This window comes from Cryptomeria japonica, chromosome 1 (assembly GCF_030272615.1).
Source record: "Cryptomeria japonica chromosome 1, Sugi_1.0, whole genome shotgun sequence".
NCBI lineage: Eukaryota > Viridiplantae > Streptophyta > Pinopsida > Cupressales > Cupressaceae > Cryptomeria > Cryptomeria japonica.
The window spans coordinates 57,552,745-57,574,723 of NC_081405.1; positions in this window are offsets into that span (position 1 = coordinate 57,552,745).

Here is a 21,979-nt window from a genome sequence, read left to right on the forward strand (position 1 = left end):
TAGTATACTGACTGTACTATAAACAACTTGAATTCATACCGATAGACAATATAAAAATATGTGTGTGTATGTGTTTCATCAATGACAATATATGATGAATTCATTACAATCATCATCAAGCCAACTATTAAGGGTAGCGTGTCAGTCTCTATATTGCCCAAAGGTATGTTTTGTTCCTCTTTTTCTCTCAAGGATGATTGCATCCACATTCTATCTAGTTTTCTGGCAAACAATAACTTCTCCTCTATCCCTAAGATTTAAGCCCGAGTCCCATCTAGCGGGGGCTATCTCAACTTGGGGTTTGTCTCTCAAGCCTCCCTTTGGAGTTCTGGGATGAAGAGATTATTATAGATTTGGCCAATTCGTTCGGTTAATTCATCTCCTTAGACTTTGTCACTAAGATAAGGCTATAGATGGTGTATGCACGTTTCAATGTAAGTGTTGTTCCAAGGTTGGTTTTTCCCCTTTTGATTGAGCTGAAGTATTGCCTTGGCTCTTGGGCTCAACCTCTGAAATATGAAAATTCTATTGCCTTCTGCTAGCTTTGTTCTCTGGCTGGCCACCTTACCAATAAGTTCCCTTCTAGGAAATCCAAAGCTCCATCTTAAAAGTCTAAAGGGAAGGCCCAAACATCTTCCACTTCCTCTTTAGAGGTGTTTAAGTCAGTCCATAAGATTTCAAAGTCAACTCCTTTGTTAGGGAAGGAAGTGAATTTTAAATTGGATTTATCTGGTTTTGATTGTGTGGGTTCACTCCCTCTAGCTCTAAATCACAATGTGGTTTCTCCTCTTGCTGGGTTTTTGAGTTCCCCCTGAGGTATTTCTTGAAGTGCTACTTCCTCTCCCTAGCTTGGATTGCAGGTTTGAGGAGTTGGACTCCTCCCCTGAGTCGATGTTGGTTCCTCCTCTCTTGGTTCTACATATTATTCCCTTTGTTAAACCACATTTTCTCAAGAATTGTTATATTAGGATTTCGGTTCCATCAACCTTGTAAAGCATTTAATCTATTATTTCCCTTATATCTTTTTTAATTTACCCATATGAGGTTAAACCATTTAACCAATGATGGTGAAACAGACCATGGAAGGACAAAATAGTTAGTTGATTCATTTTAGAAGCTTCTATTTTGAAGTGTCTAGACACTTGTAATGGGTTATAAGATCATATATTATGGTTATGATAGTCATTATTGATTATATTAGAATATCTATGACATAATCCTTGTGCAAGTGCACATGCATGAGAGATGCCTTATGATGACTATAAGAGCACCTGTAAGATGCTATTTTGGGTGTTTTTGACCCATTTCAAGGAGATGCACATGATATTTTCTAGGTGTTTTTATATCTTTTTGTTTGGTGATACCATGGTGATATTCATCATTGCAAATCTCTATAAATTGGGGCCTTAAGCTAGAGTTATTCATTTAGTGTTGTTTATTTTTTAAGATAACAAAGTGTTGTCAAATATTATAGAGCTTTATAAGAGAAGTATATTTCTTCTCTAATCTTCATTCAAGATTAGTAATATGCTTTCCTCTCTTTCTATGTAGATTTTTTTCCTCGAAAAGGTTTCTCCACATAAATCTGGTGTTTCGTGTTTAATGTTTTTCTTCTTCTTGTTTTGGCTCTATAGTCACTTTGTTAACCTTTATCTTTAGTTTCATATTTGCAATTATATTCATTTAAAGTTCGTATTGAAATATTTCTTCACTTTTTATTACAATGCTTGGTATCAGAGCTAATGGTTCTATTGAGGGAGAAACACCTAAATCTTAATAAGCATTGAAGGTTTTTTACTGTAGTGGGGGTTTTATTTTTGTGGGTTTTTTGGAGATTTGAGAAAGGTTAAAATATACCATGGCTTCCACCTCTCATCAAGATATTAAGAATTTGAATGGCGCTGATTACAAGATGTTTGAGTTGAAAGTTTAAGACCTTAATGAAAAAAGAGATCAATGGTTGTATTTTTCTAAAGAAAAGAAACCAACCAACTCTTAGTTGTCAAAGGAAGAATGGAAGGAAAATGACAAGAAGGCATTAGGAACCATTTGGTTATGTCTCACTAAATTTTTCTTCCTAAATGTATCTAGAGAAGACACAACCTACAGGCTATGGAGGAAAATAGGTGAAATCTACCAAACTAAGTGCTTGTCTAATAAGTTGTATTTGAAAAGATGTTTGTATTCTCTAAAAATGAAAGAGGGCAATTCTATTGCCAAATATACAAATGCATTTAATTTGATTATAAGTCGGCTTGCTTCAATAGATGCTAAGATTAAGGATGAAGATAAATCTATCTTATCGATTTTCTCTTTGTCTAATTCTTTGGAATATCTAGTTGTTGCCATGTGTGGTGGTGGTGCAGAGCCTAAGATGGAAAGTGTGGTTCCCTTACTTTTTTTAGAAGATATGAGGAGAAAGATCATGAGTGATGGCTCCCAAGATTCCTTGTATGTTCAAGGAAGGCCTAAGGAGAAAGGGCCCAAATAGGATAAAATGAAGGATAAGTCAAAAGGATGTTCTAAGGCTATTGGAAATAAAATAATAAAGTGTTGAATTATTGTAAAAGAGGGCATGTGAAGGAGAGTAGAAACAATAAAAAGGGAACTGATACTTCCATGGATAATTCCTTAGACGATGATGTGTCTGATGCTTTATTTATTTTAGCTAACTATATTAGTAATGATGTTTGTCTTGTTGATTCAAGTGCTTCCTACCATATGACTTCTCACAAGGAGTTATTTCCTAAGTATAAAGGATACTATGGAGGAGAAGTGTGTCTTACTGGTAACACCTCAATAAAGACTATTGGCAAATGAAGGGTAAAGTTGTGTTTTAGTGATGGGAGGATTGTTTCCATTGATAATGTTTTACATATTTCAAATCTTGCAAGAACTTTACTTTCGGTTACCAAGTTGAATGATTATAGAATGCATCTGATATTTTATAAGTCTAGTTATATGTAGGTAAAGGGAAGTTTTATAATTTCTAAAGGATATCAAATAGGGAATTTGTTTAAGTTACATGCTTCTACTCTTTGTAATTTAGCTTTTGTAACTAGGTGTTAAAATGGATGTATGTTGTGGCACCATAGATTGAGTCACATTGGTGAAAAAGGTCTTAAGACCATTCTAGATAAGAACTAGTTGAGGGTTATTTTGATAATTCTATTAGTAAGAGCCATTTATGTGAGCACTATGTGTTTGGTAAATAAAATATATCTTCATTTCCTAAATGAGTTAATAAAGATAAGAGACTTTTAGAGATTATTCATTCAAATGCATGTGGTCGAGCGGATATTGACTCTTTGATTAGATCTTGATATTATGTTTTCTTCATTGATGATGTCTCAAGATATACTTGATTTATTTTATGCATTCAAAATATAAAGTTCACAGTAAGTTTGAGTAATTTAAGCCATTGGTTAAACATCAATTAGATTATAAGATAAAAGTATTGAGATCTGATAATGGGGGTGAGTATTTCTCTAAGGATTTTTTTTTTTTCATACATGCAGAAATTGTTAGGCAAAAGACTACACCTTACACTCCCCAACAAAATGGGGTAGAAAAAAGAATGAGCCATACATTCATGGAGAGAGCTGGAAGCATTTTAAGTAGTGCTAAGCTAGATAAATATTTTTGGGTAGAAGTTATTGGTACTATTTTTTATTTAATTAACAAATCTCCTTGTAAAGCTGTTATTGTTAAAACACCTTATGAGATATAGTTGGGTAAAAAGTCTTCAGTTTCACATTTAAGGGTCTTTGGTTGTGAAGGTTTTGTTCATGTGCCTCAAGAGAAATGATCTAAATTAGATATAAAAGCTCATAAATGCATCTTTGTAGAATATTGTGAGAATGTAAAAGGTTATAAGATTTGGAATCCTCTAACTTATAAAATGATCTTTTCTAGAGATGTGATTTTCAAGGAATTTAGAGTTGACTCAGGTGAAGGAAAACCAAAGGAAAAGTCAAAGACAATGCATTTTGAAACTAAGAAGGAAGATGCACATGTGAAAGAACAGAGATATGGAAAACAAGATGGAGAAGAAGAATATAGTTCAAGTTAAATTTCTAAAGAATCTGTAGTAAAAAAGGAAGTTGAAAACAATGACGAAGAGGATGAGGAAGAACCTCTTACTCCACCTTTGAGAAGGTCCATAAGACAATACAATCCAATTGATAGAATTTTTTGTTTTATTTTTTTTATTAAGTACTAACAATGAACCTCGATCTTATAGGGAAGCATTCTCTTATGAGGAAAGTGAGTCTTGGATGCAAACCATGTAGGAGGAGATGAAAAATTTGGATAGTTGTTTTTGAATAAGGGAAAACAAGTTTTGATGGTCCCCTAAAACCCATTACAAACAAAATATTATAACATGTCCATTAAAGCACTACATAAAGAAAAAGAAAGCAAACAAGAAAAGGATAGTTGACCAGCAAAAACAACAATAGAGAGATAGAAAACAACAAATAGGACCGATAGAGAAAGAGCCTAGGCTAGGTAAAGTTATGAAGCAGCTCAACAACTTCCAGCTCCAGTTGCTCCATATTATAAGTCATCTGCTTGATTTCATCAATTTCCCTGCTTTGGCTTTTCTTTTTTCTAGTGCTTGCATGGGTTCTTCTACCATGACCAGTCTCCATATATTCAGGGGTGTCTTCCTTCACTTCATTGATTCTTGCAGAGGCCTTATTCCCACGGTCACTATCAATCTTGTTGATAAGAACCTTCATACTAGCAAAGGCGGCCTTTAAGATATTATGAATTTACTCCCCAATCTTCTTGAGCATGTTCTCAACCCCTTCCAGCATTTTTTCAGTAGCCCCATCTCTGTTCTCTAGGATTTGAAAGCTATTACGTTGAGCATTAATGATCTCCTTAGCATTACTGATTGCTTTGGTATGTTCACTTAAACAATCAGAAAGGGAGCTAAATTTACCAGTGCCAATAGCTTCTAAAGTTTCAATTTTGTTGGCTTCTTGGGATTGCTTGGCTTTTATGCCATTAATTTCCTTTTGAACCTAGAGGAAAGCCTTGTTGAAGCTATCCGTGCCATTTTTTATGCAAAGGTCAATATCCAGATAAGAGCCTTCCTAGGCCTTGTCTCCCGCATGATGCAAATTCACCTCGAGACCCACCTCTGTGACATCATAACTCTAAGCATCTTTAATGGAAGTGTCCTCTATTGGTATTTTGGTATGGTTTTGTCATTGATGTCAACACCTACTAACACTTATCAAATTTGGCACTTTGAAGAATCAACAAATGTTCACCGGCAAGAAAGTGACTTATACACAGTCAATGGTATCTGGTACACCGGCAGGATATAATGTTCATCGACACTTGGAATGATATGGAAAACATCTAGTTTTGTCAAAGACATTGTTTGGACACTTTGTCTTGGAGATTTGTTCATTGGTATATTCATGTTTGCATATTTGCTGTTACTGGCAAATAGGTCCAAGATAAGCACCGGCAGGCTTATCTAATCCAGATCAGCACAACACACTTTGGAGATGATTTATTATTGTTGTAAATGCATCTAGCTGACATGTTAAAATAATTATTGCATTGGTTATTATTTTTTTTGTAAAATGATTTTATTGTAATATCTATTAGAGCTGACCTACTAAAATTGGTCTTAGGTTATGGTATATATGTAAGATCTTATTTGTAAGATCGATATGCAATAAGGATAAGGATTTGTAAGAAGGTATATGCGAGAATAAGCATAGCTATACACACATACATCATTTGAAGGTGAAGAAAGGTTTTTGTGAAGACAATCAGAACTACATTGGTACTGAATCCAACATAGAAAGATGTTATTTTGAGTAGTACATCTTTATTGGATTTAACCATCCAATTGTAGTCAATGTGACTCCTATTTGTGTTTGAGCAGTGAGCTCTAGGCGCTTGGCCTTTCTGCATGTACAGACCCCATTTTGTATACACATACTATCTGTAGTAGTATCATCTGATTGTGGGTAAGGTTTCCCACTATGGTTTTTCCCCTTACAGGGTTTCCACATACAAATATTGGTGTTATGTATTGTGGATGTTATTGTCTTTCTGTTTCATACATTAATCTTTACCGGTATTGTAATTAACTGATAAAACTGTCTACCGACATAAAAGTTTGGTTTACCGGTATTAAGCATTAAAGTTGGTTAAGTTGTTTTTGGTTTGAGTTTATTTGACAACATATTCACCCCCCCTCCCCTCTCAATTGTCTCTGGGACCTAACAATTGGTATTAGAGCCTAGTCCTCTTTTGCAGAAGTTTAACAGCTTGAGGAGATCCAATGTCTACTAACTATTTCAAGGACAGTCCTAAACTTGATGGAACCAACTATGGAATATGGAAGATCGGAATGGAGACACATCTAAATTGCATTGGAAAGGACATCTGGGATGTTACAAAGAATTACTATACTTCTCCTACTCAGAATCAGCCTAATCCAACTAACTTGGCTAAAGATGAAGAAAATGATTGCAAAGCAAGAGAAGCAGTTTTGAGCGCATTATCGGATCAACAAATCATGGGACTATTGGATAGATCAACTGCTAAAGCTATTTGGGACCATTTGGAAACATTTGGAAACATTGAATGAAGGAGATTCCACAGTCAAAATTGCAAAACTTGAAAGCTTTTGGGTCAGGTATGAAAATCTGAAAATGGAAGAAGATGAAAGGAGTTATGCTTTTATGGAAAGAGTTAATGAAACTGTTTTGGGTATTAAATGTTGTGGAGGAACCTTAAGTGAAGATGAAATTTTTTCAAAAGTTTTAAGAGGATTTCCACTGAAATATAAAATGAAGGTTACTGCTATAAATGAGTTAAGAACAATGCCTAATACATCAATAACTAGGGATACATTGGTTGGAAAACTTTCAGCTTTTGAAATTGAGGAATTTGGTCTTGTTGCTACTGTAAAAATAGATTTATCTTTTAAGGCATCAACATCATATGCACCATCATTTGACAAGTCTGATTAGAAACCCTTTTATGCAAGAGAACTTGAGGAAAGTGGGAGAGAAAATGAACAACTTGAAGAACTTGAAGCACTATTTGCTAGAAAAATGCCTAAAGGTCCAGTTGGGAGTAAGTATGAAGGTAAAGAACCCTTTAAATGTTTTAACTGTAATAAAATTAGTCATATGGCTTCAAGATTCCCTGATAGACATGCTAGACTAAGAGAAGAAGCTAGAAGAACATACAAGCCTAACCCTAAATATCAGAGATATAGATTTAAGAAGAATAAAGATAAATCTCGTTATCTTGCTGATGAAGGAGTCACTGATGATTCTGATGAAGATCTGATAGACAATGGATGGGTTTTTGTTGCTATAATAAAAGATCAACTGAAACCTACTATTCAACTGGTAGAGCAGGCCCTGGCAGCTAAAATTAAAGTTAAGGATGAATGGATCATTGATTTAGGATGTTCACATCACATGACTGGTGATACATGTAAATTCCTGAACTTTCAGGAATATAATGGAGGCCTAGTAAGATTTGGAGATGACAAAGCTTGTTTAATCAAAGGAAAAGGTACAATAACTCTTGATGGTAAGCACAATACTGACAATGTTTACTATGTAGAAGGTTTAAAGCATAATCTTTTGAGTGTTGGTCAATTACTTGAGAAAGGATTTCACTTACAATTCAAGAATGGTAAATGCAAAATTATGAGCAGAATTGGTTTGGAAATTGCTACCAGTAATCAAACTAGAGGCAACATCTTTCATTTGAATAACAATGAAAAGACATGCTTGATTGCACACATTGATGAAAGTTGGCTATGGCACAAGAGACTTTGTCATGTAAATTTTGATTGCATGTTAAAAATTAGTACTACTAAGGCAGTTAGAGATTTACCTAAGATTGTTAAGCCTCACAATCTGGTATGTAAGGAATATGAATTTGGAAAACAAGTTAGAGCATCTATTAAAAGTACTCCCGAAAAATCAAATAATGCTCTTGATTTAATTCATATTGATTTATGTGGTCCAACTAGAACTAAAAGTTTACAAGGTGATAGATATTTCATGCTAATCATTGATGACTATTCTAGAATGTGTTGGGTTACTTTTCTCAGAGAAAAATCAGAAGCACTTGGAAAGTTCAAATTATTCAAAGAAATGGTAGAGAATGAAACTGGTAAGAAAATCAAATGTCTAAGATCAGATCAAGGAGGTGAATTTACATCTAAGGAATTTAATGCATTCTGTGAAGTGAATGGAATCAGAAGACAGTTATCAGCACCCTAGACACCACAACAGAATGGAGTTGTAGAAAAGAAAAACAAAACTACCTTAGATGCAACTAGAAGTATGTTATCAGAAGCAAATCTACCACATGTATATTGGCGAGATTCAGTAAGCACAATGATCTATACATTCAACAAAGTTCACATCAAAGGTGAAACCGGTAAGACCCCTCATGAACTATGGTTTGGCATTACTCCTACTCTTAAATATTTTCAGAATATTTTGTAGTAAATGCTATATTAGAAGAGATGAGTATATTGGCAAATTTGATCCTAGAAGTGATGAAGGAATATTTCTTGGTTATTCATCTAAGAGAAAGGCATACATATGTTTTAACAAGAGATTGCAGAAAATTGTTGAGAGTACAAATGTCAAGATTGATGAACAATTTAGAGGAACTTCAAGGTATATAGACTCTGAACCGACAACATAAATACTAGAAAATGAACCGACATTGAATCAACCGGTACAAAATGAAGATCCAGTTACATCGGTATCATCTGAAAATTCCACTATAATTGAGGAAAAACAAAAAATGAAGACACCTCAGTATGTAAGACTAAATCACTCTGAAGATCAGAAAATTGGAAACAAGTATAAAGGATTTATGACCAGAGGAAGACTGGAAAAAGAAGAGGTATGTCTTATTTCTCAAATTGAACCAGCATCAATTAATGAGGCATGTGAAGATAAACACTGGATTAAAGCTATGGAAGAAGAATTAGAACAAATTGAGAAGACTAACACATGGACATTAGTTCCCTGGCCTAAAGACAAAAATGTGATTGGAAATAAATGGGTATTCTGAAACAAACTTAATGAAGATGGTAAAGTAATTAGAAATAAAGCAAGACTAGTGTGTAAGGGATATTCTTAGAAAGAAAGAATTGATTATAATGAAACCTTTGCACCGGTAGCTAGAATTGAGGCAGTCAGATTATTCTTGGCTTTTGTAGCACACAAGAACTACAAATTATATCAAATGGATATTAAATGTGCATTTCTGAATGGAGATCTTGAAGAAGAAGTTTACATTGAACAACCTGATGGATTTTCTTTAGCAGATAACAAAGATATGGTTTGCAGGTTAAGAAAAGCTTTGTATGGATTAAAACACGCTCCAAGAGCTTGGTATGCAAGAATGGATAAGTATCTTTTGAAGATTGGATTCTCTAGAGGTAATGCTGACAACAACTTATACTATAAAGTAGCTAATGATGACATCTTGGTTATAGAAGTTTTTTTTTATGATACAATCTTTGGAGGAGAAGATAGATTATGTAAAGACTTTTCTATTGAAATGCAAGAAAAATTTGAAATGTCTATGATTGGAGAAATAAAATTCTTTTTAGGATTGCAGATTTCATAGACTGATAAAGGTATATTCTTGAGTCAATCTAAATACTTGAAGGAGTTACTAAAGAAATTTGGGATGGGAAACCGTTGGTGTAAATAATTATTCATCATGGATATTATTACACCTTACTTAAGTTTACTTAGGTACATGCATTTCATAGTAGTTTGGGTATGAGACACTTGGGTGTTTGTGCCACATTAGGATAGTGTGTGTAGGAGAATTTACACCTTTTATGGTGTGATCTTGTTGTTACACTCCACATTCAGTGGGTGATCCACCTCATGTGGAATATTATATTGTTTCTCCTACCTACCCACACCTATTTCCTACCTACCCTTATTTCTTATTGATCCACATGTCATGTTTGTGTGCTCACATATCCATATAGCCTTGCCTATATAAGCAGACTCATATTCATTGTATAAACAACAACGATTGATGATCCAGTTGATCAGTATTTTCATCTTGATAGAATACAATTTATTTCTATCATATATTTTGTGTCTCTTATTTGTGTTTTCCATTACCTCTTGATATTGGCAAAATATCACATGGTATCAGAGTTGGTCCTTGTATCACATGGTATCAAAGCCATTAGAGTGTCATTGTTTTGCTAATTGAGAAAAGTTTGATGCTATTTGGGGTTGTGTATTTTGGAGTTTTCTATTGCAGGTTATTATTGAAGCTTGATGGGTCAAATTTGAGGTCATCATTGGATTGAGGAGGTCCAAGAAAGTCAATTTTGCCTTTTGTTTCATCCAAATTGGACTTCAGAGGCCAAATCTAGAGGCATTTGAAGTTTGACACTGTGGCGGAAATTTTCCAGAAATTATAATTTTGCAGACAATTTTCAAATAGTGATATCTCACTCATCCGAACTCGTTTTTTCGAGCAATTTTTTTTTTAGGGGGGTAGAATTTCATGATCTGTACAGTGGTGCAGGAGGTTTCTGATTTTCAGATACAAGTTTTTCGAAAATCATGAAATCCTGATTTTTACAACTTTGGAGGCTTCATTTGGGCTCATATGGACTCCTTTTCAGGTGCCGTTTTTTTTGAAAGTACATATTTTTTCATCTACTTTCATAATCTGCCATCTATTTGCAATGATTTTAAGTAGAAATTGTACTTTCAGTATTTGGCCATTTTTGGCATATTTGGTACTTGCATTTTGCTTGGATCTCAGTTTAGATCACTAGCAGTATTTGTTGAAGTCTCTTAGATCTCATTTTGAGAAGTTGTAAATTGAAATCAAAAGTCCTCTTTGCATTGTTTTTCAAGTGGCCCATTGTATACACACTAAGTATAAAGTGCCAAAATCACCATTTTGGGGGAATTTCTTGATTGAGTATTTTGGGGGGGTGTCTTGTGTGATTGTGTCTCTCTCTATCTTGTGTTTTTTCATTTTGGTGCTATGGGTTCTCCTAAATTTCCACTTTTAACTCCTCATAATTATGCATCATGTAAAATTAAGGCATGGAGTAAACTAATGGAAAAAGGACTCATTCATTATGTAAATGAAACTATTACAGCACCACCTAATCCTAAGGCTTATCCTAATGCTCAAATTGAATGGCTTACTAAGAATGCTATGGCACTTGGAACTCTTAGAAAGTATGTATCAGATGACCTCATTTTTTACATTGATAAGTGTACAACAATTAAAGAGGCTTGGGATATTTTTAAGAAATTGTATGGTCAAGTTGATGAGATTAAGGGCTACAAGCTTGATAGTGAACTCACAACTTTGGATCCTAAGGATTTTGATACAATCCAAGATTATGTCACAAAAGTAACTGAGCTAAGAGAAAAGATAAAGGATTGTGGAATTGACAAAAAGGATGCTCAATTGGTTTATAACTTGTTGGACAAGCTTCCTTCAGAGTATGCAGCCTTTGTATCTAGCTTTCACACCCATAGGTTAGCTCAAGGTTTCTCATACACTTCTCCCTCATTTGATTCATTCACGGAGATGTTGATACTTGAGAAATCTAAGTTGACCATGATGGGGATTGTCAAATCTTCAAAGTCACAAGCTTTGGTGGCTAACAAAGGGAATCAAAGTAATCAAGGAAAAGGAAAGAATCAAAAGCAACCTCAGTCTAAACCACAACAAGATGGAGCACTATCTTCCTCTCCACAACAAGGTGATTCACCATTCTCACCTAAGAGGAAATCATATAAGGACAATCTTTTTTGTGGATATTGCAAGAAGTTGGGACATGATGAACATCATTGTTATAAGAAGGATATTGATGAGTTGAAGAATCTTCTTGAGAAGAATAGAATCAACCTACCTTCTAGATTGTCTACATCAACTTCTTCTTCCAAGGATAAAGGAAAGGATCACTCTTTTGGCATAGATAAAGGAAAGGGACAAGCTCTTTGTGCTACTACAAGTCATGATTCAGGGAGATGGCTTCTAGATTCAGGGGCTTCTCATCATATGGCATCTTCGCAGTCTATGTTTTCTACATTTGAGCCTTGCCACATGCCGCAGATTTTGATGGGAAATCATACATACATGGATGTGATTGGGAAAGGATCTATTTCCATTGGGGATAACTCCTTCAATGATGTGTTGTGTGTACCCCACTTGACAAATAATCTTCTTTCCATCTATCAAATCACACATGGGGCAACTAGGAAAACTGTGGAGTTCACACCTGATTCAGTTATCATTAGAGACTTGGAGAATGGAGCCATCATTGCGACTGGGGTGGTTGATCACTCATCTCAGTTGTACTCTTTTGCAGATTTTGGTCCTATTGATAAGGTTGGTTCTTCCTATATTGATGATTCAGATTTTGAGGAGAACTTTGGGCATTTGAACTTGGGGATTCTCACATGTGACCCTGTTCTTGAGACTTGCATTTCATCTCCTTCTATTGATATCACACCACCTCGCACCTGATGATGCAACTAGAGTGACAGTTTTGCCTTCTTATGATTCAATGCAGCAGGATATTTCATGTCTTCCAACTTCAGTTGATTGGGATGCCTACTTGATAGACATTGCAGGTTTGTTTGTGGACTCCTACATTGCAGATTTAGGAGACACCGTTGATGACATTCATCTTCTCTTTGATGAAGATGATCCTTCTTTGATTGTTGCGAGGGATAACTCTAACCTTCTTTTGCATTCTCTACATGATCAATCTTTAGAGGTTGACATGGTTGTGGATACTTTTGTACAACACTTGGAGGAGGTCTCTTTATCTTTTGAGGAGACATGTGAGTCTTTGGATATTATTAAATATTCATCTCCACTAGATCTTGGAGTGTCATTTTCAATAGTGTGGCACAGTTTACCACCTTTGGAGGGGGTACCTTTCAGCATCGACATGGGGACACTTGAGTAGTTTTCAGAGATTCCTTTCATCGTGAGTATTTTTGCTTCATCTTCCCTTCATGGTTGGGGAGACTTCATGGATCCACCTTTGGTTTTGTTTCTTCCTAGGTGGAGGAATGTGGTTCGATTTTCATGGAGTAGTTTCTTCATTCATCTTTGAGTTACTAAAGAAATTTGGGATATAAAACTCTAAACCGATAAGCACACCTATGACTACAAATGATAAATTATCACTAAGGGATGAATCTACACCTGTTAATCCGACTAGGTACAAATCTATGATAGGAGGTTTACAGTATTTAACACAAACCAGACTTGATATTATGAATGTAGTATGTATTGTTTCTAGATTTTAGAGTAATCCTAGAGAAAATCATGAATCAGTAGTAAAAAGGATTTTCTGGTACTTACAAGGCACTACAAATCTTGGTTTATGGTATCCTAGAGATGAAAATTTTGAATTTTGTGCATACACAGATGCAAATTGGGCAAGAGATGAGGATGATAGAAAAAGCACCACTAGCGGAGCATTTTTTCTTGGAAGCAGATTAATTTCTTGGTTTAGTAAAAAACAAAGTTGCACATCTTTATCAACAACAGAATCAGAATATGTTGCAGCAGCAACTAACTGTACACAGGTATTATGGCTTAAGAAAATGTTCAAGGACATAAAGGTAAAATGCAAGGAACCTATAACTATCTATTGTGATAACACTACATCAATTGATATATCTAAGAATCTGGTATTACATTCTGAAATGAAACATGTTTCTATCAAACTAAATTTTTTGAAAGAGAATGTTGAAGCAAAAGAAGTAAAACTGGTTTATGTGAATTATAAAGAGTAGATTGTAGATATTTTCACTAAACCTCTACCTAAGGAGACCTTTGAATATCTTAGAGACCATCTTGGGGTCATACCCCCATCGGTAGAGACTTAGATAGTTGATATTTGTCATCAATCGACCGAATTAATAGAGAAAATATTTTACTCCGACTTTGATGAGGAAGCTACTTCAAAGGGAGAGTAGTTGGTATATTGAATTGCCTGGTATTTTGTATTTGAACCTAGTTTTGTATTAGCTTTTGCATTTGATGTCAAAGGGGGAGAGATATCTATGGAAAAACAAATTATCTTTTAGGGAGAGATTATTCATTTGGGAAAAAGATTGATACTTTGAGATGATTCATTACTCTTTGTATCTGATTTTTTGATTTCTGGTTATGGTCTCTTTTGGGAGATTATTGGTTTCTGGTATTTGGCATTTTTGTTTTGGCACTTTGATGGGTTTTCCATCTTGTGTTGCCATCAATGCCAAAGGGGGAGATTATTGGTATTTTGGTATGGTTTTGTCATTGATGTCAACACCTACTAACACTTATCAACTCTGGCACTTTAAAGAATTGACAAATGTTCACTAGCAAGAAAGTGACTTACGCACAGTCACCGGTATCTGGTACACCGGCAGGATATAATGTTCACTAGAACTTGGAATGATATGGAAAACATTTGGTTATGTCAAAGACATCGTTTGGACACTTTGTCTTGGATGTTTGTTCATTGGTATATTCGTGTTTGCATATTTGTTGTTACCGAAAAATAGGTCCAGGGTAAGCACCAACAGGCTTATCTATTCGAGATCAGCATGACACGCTTTGGAGATGATTTATTATTGTTGTAAATGCATCAAGCCGACATGTTGAAATAGTTATTGCATCGGTTATTGTTTTATTTGTAAAATGATTTTATTGTAATATCTATTAGAGCTGACCTACTAAAATTGGTCTTAGGTTATGGTATATATGTAAGATCTTATTTGTAAGATCGATATGTAATAAGGATAAGAAATTGTAAGAAGGTATATGCGAGAATAAGCAGAGCTATACACGCATACATCATTTGAAGGTGAAGCAAGGTTTTTGTGAAGACAATCATAACTACACCAGTACTGAATCCAACATAGAAAGATGTTATTTTGAGCAGTACATCTTTATTAGATTTAACCATCCAATTGTAGTTAGTGTGACTCCTATTTGTGTTTGAGCAGTGAGCTCTAGGCGCTTGGCCTTTCTGCATGTACAGACCCCATTTTGTATACACATACTATCTGCAGTAGTATCATCTGATTGTGGGTAAGGTTTCCCACCGTGGTTTTTCCCCTTGCAGGGTTTTCATGTACAAATATTAGTATTATGTGTTGTGGATATTATTTTCTATCTATTTCATTCATTAATCTTTACTGATACTGCAATTAACTGATAAAATTGTCTACCAGCATAAAAGTCTGGTTTACGGGTATTAAGCATTAAAGTTGGTTAAGTTGTTTTTGGTTTTAATTTATTTGACAACTGATTCACCCCCCCCACCCCCCCTCTTAGTTGTCTCTGGGACCTAACAATTGGTATCAAAGCCTAGTCCTCTTTTGCAGAAGTTTAACAACTTGAGGAGATCCAATGTCTACTAACTATTTCAGGAAGGATAGTCGTAAACTTGATGGAACCAACTATGGAATATGAAAGATCATAATGGAGACACATCTAAATTGCATTGGAAAGGACATCTGGGATGTTACAAAGAATGGCTATACTACTCCTACTTAGAATCAGCCTAATCCACCTAACTTGGCTAAAGATGAGGAAAATGATTGCAAAGCAAGAGAAGCACTTTTGAGTGCATTATCAGATCACCAAATCATGAGATTATTAGATAGATCAACTGCTAAAGCTATTTGGCACCATTTGGAAACATTGAAGGAAAGAGATTCCACAGTCAAAATTGCAAAACTTGAAAGCTTTTGGGTCAGGTATGAAAATCTGAAAATGGAAGAAGATGAAAGGATTTCTGCTTTTATGGAAAGAGTTAATGAAATTGTTTTGGGTATTAAATGTTGTGGAGGAACCTTAAGTGAATATGAAATTGTTTTCCTTTTCTTCTTCTGGCTCAAGAGGATTTGGATCTCCTCACTGTCAGTATCTATGTCATCACCAATCTCATCTTCCTCCTCATACCAGCTATCATCATCCTCCCCCTTCTACTTCCTTTTGGCTGACCCTTTTCTCTGTAGCTCTTGCCCTGTTTTTCTTCTTCTCTTGCTCGAGCTAGAAATTTGGGGGTCGTCCTCTGCCTTAACTTCCGTGTCATATCCTTCACCATCATCATCATCTAAGTCTTCCAGTTCCTCTTCCGACTTAGAAACTTTTTCAATGTTCAAATGGATGGTGGTATTATTGATGTGATTATACAAAATCACCATCATACGCCCATGCATAGAAGGATTGGTTTTGGGGTTGGAAATAACATCCTTTATCCTAGCATTTAGGGCACAGAACAAATAATATGGAATGGAAAATTTCTCTTATACCAAAAATGGTTAAGAATAACAAAATGATAGTTGTAAACCCTAGAAGATCTCCCATCTAAAGTGATAAATTCCATAATAGAAAGCAAAAATCATTGCCAAATCAACTTAATTGCCTTCGACAAGTAGTAAGTATGGCTTCCCTTCATCTGTGTAGCTTTCTCCTCCACATCCTTAGGAAATATTTTCACTATAGCATCTGAAAGCTTCTTATCCTTATAGAACTTGATGACGTCCATCAAAACACCTGTAGCCTCAGTGATCATGGTTTCCTTCACCTTGACCTTCCTACTGCCAATGGTCAATGTGCCTTTATTCCAACCCTTTTTTAAAATTCTTGTAATTTTTGACCATTTCTCTTGCATTCTCTCCATAAAATCAGTCATTTTGGTTGCTTGCGGCATAGGCTAGACCTGAGGACAGTCCCTTCATTTATCAATAGTTGTTGCCTCTGTTCTCTTGCGATTACCACCCATTTTGTTATAGCTATCTATCAACTATGAATTCCTGCAAATACCTCTCTTCGCTATGGACTTTCTGATTAATAGTGGAGAAACCACTAGAAGACAATGGAAATTTCCAAATCTTTTTCTCGATAAGGAAAAAGAACCCATAAAGAATGTGAGGTGATCTAGCAATTATTAATGTACCTCCTTCTCGGTTGCATACAAAACTGACTCCTACTACAATGACCTCCCCTATCATCTCAGGAAATGATTTCAAATCCAGTCTTGCTTACCATGATATCTTTCATAAATTAAGATGTCACATGCCACATGAGGGAGCTCCCCCTCGCTATTCTAGATCTTGATTTTCTCGCTCTGTACTGTCTCATTGGTGGCCCAATTAAAACCCATGTTGGCCTCTCTATAATCATGAGAAATATAGCACTTATCAAACCCCTCAAGCAACTACCTAGCAGAATCAATGATATTTTTAATCATCCACGAGGGTTGGTGTTTACCAAGGAGGCAATTGATAATGTTTTTAGAATCCCCCTCTAGCCATAACACTTTGACACCTAGATTATATGCTAATTTTATAGTTTGGAGGGAACCCATATCTTTAGCCACATGATTAGTCTGAATCCCCAAGGGAAAGGCCACCACCCCAATAAAAAATCCAGTACCATTCTAGATAACTCCACCACAACCAGCTGACCCTGGGTTACATTTAGTAGCCCCATCAAAGTTAGCCTTAAACTAAGCATTAGGGGGAAAAGACCAACTTCACATACTTCTTTTGATTTGGTTCCAGTGTTGGTGTTCATGTAGGTGGGATGCTCCAGCTCTTGAGAACATCAAAGTCCTCCTGACTATTGCAGTAATGCTCTCCCCTAGCCATCACATTCTCAACACAGTTATATTTTATCTTGGCCCACACCACCTCAAAGGGGTTAATATCATTCCTGAATATTTTGTTATTCCTCTCTTTCCATATACCCCAAAGGATGTGTGGAAAGGAAAACTTCCATAAATTTCTTATGGTCGGATTATTAGTAATGCAGTGCCAACTCCTGAAATAGTCTTGAATCTCCTCTGGGAAAACCCAATTCAAACCCCAATATTGAAAAAACATAGCCCAGATAGGTTGAACATAAGGACAGTGTATAAAAATGTGGTTCACATATTCCTCATCATTGAGACAAAGATAGCATCTCCCCTCTTTCTCAAGTTATTAGTGGTTAGTATCTTATTTTGCAAAAGAATCCATAAAAAGATATTAATTTTAGGAGTCAAACCTAGATGACAGGCCTTAGCCCAGCTTGGGCTAGGGTCTTGAGTCTAATCCAACATAAGGACAAAAAATGACACATAATAAATCCATGAAGAGGAACTACTCCACACCATGTGGTCTTCCCTTCTGGTTTCTAAAATTGCATGGTTGATCATTAAGTTTACCTGCTTTAGGTTGGGATCAATAGAGCTGAGGTCCACCAACTTTTGATCTCTCCAGTAATCAACAACTTTAACACTGGACTTTTCCTTACAAGTCTGGATGATCATCTGAGAGGCACAATTATTGAGAGGGGCTCCTCCAATCTAGGCATCATCCCAGAAATCCACCTTCCTGCCATTACCTATGGCCCAGACATTGTCTAAACTAACAATACCTTTAGCATGGATAACACTATTCCAAATAGAAGAGCCACTCGGTATCTGATCAAATGCAAGGAAATCTTCCATGGTAGGAACCACACATCAATACTTAGCTTTCCATACATCATTCCACTCTCCATTTCCCTAATAGATTATCCAAATTTGTTTGGCGAGAAGAGTCTTGTTCAAGGTTCTAATATTTCTTAAACCTGGACCCCCCACCTTTTTGGGTTTATAAACATTATCCCAGGCAATGAGTGCAACTCTCTTCTTCTCCTCAACCCCAAACCAAAGGAAGGCTTTTTGAATTTTATCAATAGCATCTACAAATTTTCCAAGAATTTTGAAGAGGCTTAAAGCACAAACCAAAAGACTCTAGAGAGAAGATTGTATAAGCTAGATTTTTCTAGCTTGACTAAGAAGGGTACCTTTCCATCCAGCCAGCTTCCTACTGAATCTGTCAACAAGACTATTCCAAAACAACTTTGATGGTCTCATGTCCAAAGGAAGACCCAGGTAAATAGAAGGAGGCTTTCCAATTTGGCACCTAAGGATCCATGCCATCCGAATATGTCTATCCTCTAGGGTGTTGAAGAAGAAAACATTACTTTTCTCCCAATTAATCATTTGACTCGAGGCAGAACTATAATTATTCAGGAGGCTCTTCATGGTGGAGGCTTGTTTGATTGATGAAGTATCCATTAAGATGGTTCTGGAACCAGAAGAGTGGGAGATTCCCAAAAGAAGCCCTTGAGAAACATATTTATTAAGAAATCTACCCAGACATTCAGCCAGAATAATAAAGACAATAGGGGAGATGGGATCCCCATGCCTGATGCCCCTAGAAGTTTTAAAGAAGGGGGAAGGCACACCATTCACAATGACAGAGAAAGAAGGGGTCGAGATAAATTTTTCAATCAACTAAATAAACCTATCACAGAAGCCAAAAGCACCAAGTACGTTATTGGCCAAGAAGCTCTAGTCAACACATCATAGGCTTTAGACAAGTCCAACTTCATTAGGAAGCCTTGTTTCTTCAATTCACTAGTGAATGCATGTTTTCAGGAATAGTAATGATAGAGTCGAGGATTTGTCTGCCAGGAATGAAGCCACTCTATTGGGGCAAAATTATAGATGGAACAATCATTAGTAGTTGGCTAGTAACCACCTTAGAGATAATTTTATAGAAATAATTGCATAAGATTATTGGACAAAACTTATCCATAGAATCAGCCCCAGGACATTTGGGAATCACAACCGAAAAAGTAGCATTGAGTTCCTTTAAGATAATTCTAGCCGCAAAAAATTATTGCACACCTTTAACCACATAACAATTGATGATGTTCCAATAGGCTTGAAAGAAGAACAACGAAAATCCATCCAAGCCCGGGGCTTTATTGCCATCAAAAGAGAAAACCGGTTTCTTAACTTCCTCCTCAGAGGGGATGGCCACCAAAGCCTTGTTATGAACATCATTAATGATGGAAGGAATGGTCTCTAAGAGGACCCTTTGAGAATGAACATCAAGACCACAATCCACTGAGAGAAGAGAAATGAAAAAATTATTGGCTCCATTCTCAATCTCATCGTCCTTCCTAGTTTCAATTCTCCCAATTCTCAGCTTGGAGATCCTATTTGTAGCCTTATGTTTCATAGCAGACATATGGAAGAACCCAGTATTTCTATCCCCAACTTTAAGCCATAGAGATCTAGACCGCTATTTCCAAAATTCTTCTTCTCTTCTGATATTCTTATGATACTTCACAAGCACTTCATTTTACTCACTGATAGATACTTCATTATATCCTTTGTATGCGGGAAATGAGGGTGACAAAAACATAAAAGTCTGATTCAAAAGACCCACACACCAATGAGACTCTTGGTGCAAGTTATAGGAACTATATTGAAATAGCTCAACTTCCCAAGGGGTGTCCCATTGTTCTCTATCTCACAAGATCCCTAAAGTCTCACTCTTGCTCTCAGATCACTGAGCAAAGTGGCTTGGGATTGATAACTCCAAGAATGAGTGATGTTTGATTTATATGCATGAATGCATTCTAAGATGTGTATGATATTGAATCCATGATGATTAAGCTAGCATAAAGATGATAATAAGATTATCAAGTTATCCTAGAAATGGTATACTAGTCTAGCATCTATACTCTATGATATTTAGAATGCTTCTAAATGTTATTATAATGTAACAAAGAGAGGCTAAAATGCTTAGTAAAATGACTGTAAGTTTGATGCATGAAAGATTGTTGATATTTAAAATAAGGAATGAGATCTCTATTTATAGGGAAAATAGGTCAACGGATGGTTAAGATTGGATAATCTTAACAAGGGCTAGGATTGAAAGTTAATCAAACCATGTTTGCAATTCTCACCAATGAAATGATGATAATTGTCAACAAGAAGTTGCTTGAGAGGAGATGCAAGAAGCATTAAATGCTTGAGAAGACATGAAGGTTACCTTAGGAGGTAAGGCTTAAGGTTATCCATTGGATAAAGCTTTTATCCAAAGGATAAACTCTTGTGCAAGGGTTAATAGGATAACCAAGGTTAAAGCCATGAATGCTTGATGAGACCCTTGGGTTAGATGAGGGTTAAGTTAGAGAGAAAGTCTCTAACCATGCAAGAAGGTTGAGTTAACCATTAATGGTTAGTAAGAATTTGGGGACAAATTTCTAAGAGTCCTTCCAAATTTGGGGGAACTTGTTGAAGACATTAAGACTTTAATGCATTTCAAAGACTTTGGAGGCTTTGATAAGTGAATTCTCTTTGCTTAGGATTATGACAATAATTAGGAGATCGATTAGGCTAAATTGGAAGAGATTAGAAGAATCTAGAAGGGTTTTAGAAGGCAAGTGGGAGATGTAGGAAAATGTAAGTGGGTGAGGGAAAATAGGCATTTTTTGGTAAATAAAAGATTTATTTTAGCCAAATAGGGGATGCAACTTGCATTTGTAGGATTTTGCAAGTGGGGGGATTTTTAAATAAATTTAGATTGATTTAAATGCAAAGGATATTTTAATTAAATGTAGATTTAATTAAAATGGGAAAGGGGATAAATTGATATTTTTAATTAAATGTGAATTTAATTAAAATGGCTAGAGGGGGTATTTAATTAAATGGTTTAGATAGAAGAAGGGTTTATTAATTAAATTTTAATTTAATTAATAGGCGATTATAAGAATAGGGATATTAATTAAATCTTAATTTAATTAATTGGAAGAATTAAGAATAATTAAATGAAGAAAATTCACTCAATTCATTGTGCAATTTTCAGGTGTCTACATCCATTAGTTTGGATTTTATCCTGCATTTCCTTAAGCTCAAGTTGGGTTTTGGACTTTGCAGCAAAAAGATCCCCAAAAACTTCCTTATTCCATTTTTTAATATTATCTTTAACATACCTTAATTTTTTAGCCATTCTATACATCACGATACCTTGGATGTCAATAGACCACCACTTCTAAATGGCCTTCTCAAGGTTAGGATGGTCCAGCCACATCCTTTCAAATATAAACA